The sequence below is a fragment of the Salvelinus sp. IW2-2015 genome, linkage group LG13 (genome assembly GCF_002910315.2).
Source record: "Salvelinus sp. IW2-2015 linkage group LG13, ASM291031v2, whole genome shotgun sequence".
NCBI lineage: Eukaryota > Metazoa > Chordata > Actinopteri > Salmoniformes > Salmonidae > Salvelinus > Salvelinus sp. IW2-2015.
This window is the reverse complement of record NC_036853.1, coordinates 39423791-39425438: the sequence shown is the minus strand read 5'-3', so window position 1 is coordinate 39425438 and position 1648 is coordinate 39423791. Positions and strand designations below refer to the sequence as shown.

The window sequence follows — 1648 nt, the reverse complement described above, 5'->3', positions numbered from 1 at the left end:
ATAACGTGGTGAGATTCGGCTTTTAAAAACCCTTTATTTCATTCAAAATATTTAGTACATACATTTTATAGCCTTACATTATTAAGGTATTTTACGATGCCTTTCTTACAGATCCAGGGGGCTGGTGCAACCATTCCCCATTATCCGTGTCCAGTTTGCCATCATCAAAATGCCGGGCTCTCTTGCAAGGTTCATCAACACTTGGTAAGTTTTCACTCCAGGGGTAGATCCTACGTCGGGCCTTTTGGTCGTGACTCTGTCTCAAGGAAAGCCTGGGCCAGCGCTGTAACTGTTCGCGATTTTGGAAGAGACTGTCCAGCTTATTCATAAGGGTTATGAAAATCGGATAATCCAACCATTTAAAACTAAACACAGGCATAAAAAAGTTTACCTCGTTGCATGCTCTGGAAGATACAGGAGAATTGACAGACTTTGTAGCATTAGCACCATCATAAACTTCACAGGCTAAAATTGTCACTTTGTTGCTAGGGGTATAGTCCATTGAAGCGATTCTTAGAGCCTTCAGATCACTGCGTCCGCAGACCTGTTCTTCCAATGCATAGCCGGTCACATTTGTACCACTCAGGGCCTGTTCAATTTTACAGAGAGCCAGCCTGATCTTTAGCCATTCTCTCATCCCCAGAGCAGGAGAAAAAATCCCAGGTTTTGCATGATAAAGTGGTTTGGGTCCACTGTCTGTGAATATCTTCACCGTAGAATCCTCCGGGTGGAATATGTAAGAAATATGGCCATCACTCGTACCCAAAAATCCTTTAAAACATTCTGGAGCTTCACACAGAACTTCCTCAATGCTTTGGTCACTGGGTTCATGACAAGCCGAGCATAGCATACCACAAATTGGCATAGGTGTCATTTTTGTCTAATATTCAGGGGGTTATCATGTACAGTCTTAAACAGGAATTGTTCAGGGGCTTTATAAGGCTGATGCAATGCCCAATGGGGGGTTGTGGGGTCATCCTCTGTGAAATGTTCATTAACCCACCAAACCGTGAGAAACAGTAACAGGTTGACCTGACACCTGGTCACTTACTCAAACCGCCCCCCCACCTAACCACTGAAGCCCAAATATTGGCATGCACCCTTCTACAGGACATAGGGTCATAAATCATTACATAGGGTCATAAATCATTACCGGTTGACATGACACCTGGTCACTTACTCACCCCAAAGCCCCCACCTAACCACCAGGCTGGCCTGACCTGAAGCCCATGGGCATGCACACGTCATCAGGACATAGGGTTCACATAGCGGTCACATAGGTTCACATAGGGTCATCAATCAAATTTTGACGCGTGACATCTACTTTAATCTCTCTGTTCAGTCATTTTGTTCTGTATCTATGGACGTGACCCAGTCGTTCAGTCTTTTTGTTCTGTATCTATGGACGTGACCCAGTCGTTCAGTCTTTTTGTTCTGTATCTATGGACGCGACCCAGTCGTTCAGTCATTTTGTTCTGTATCTATGGACGTGACCCAGTCGTCAGTCTTTTTGTTCTTGTATCTATGGGACGTGACTCCAGCTGTTCAGTATTTTTGTTCTGTATCTATGGAAGTGACCCAGTCGTTCAGTATTTTTGTCTGTATCTATGGACGTGACGCCAGTTGTTCAGGATCCTTTTTGTTTCTG

The 1648-nt window shown here is 44.3% G+C and overlaps 1 protein-coding gene across 1 annotated transcript in view; it reads left to right on the top strand.

The window, feature by feature from the left end:
* Positions 1 to 1648, top strand: part of LOC139028477 (vitellogenin-like) — a 3579-nt gene that overhangs the window by 1254 nt on the left and 677 nt on the right.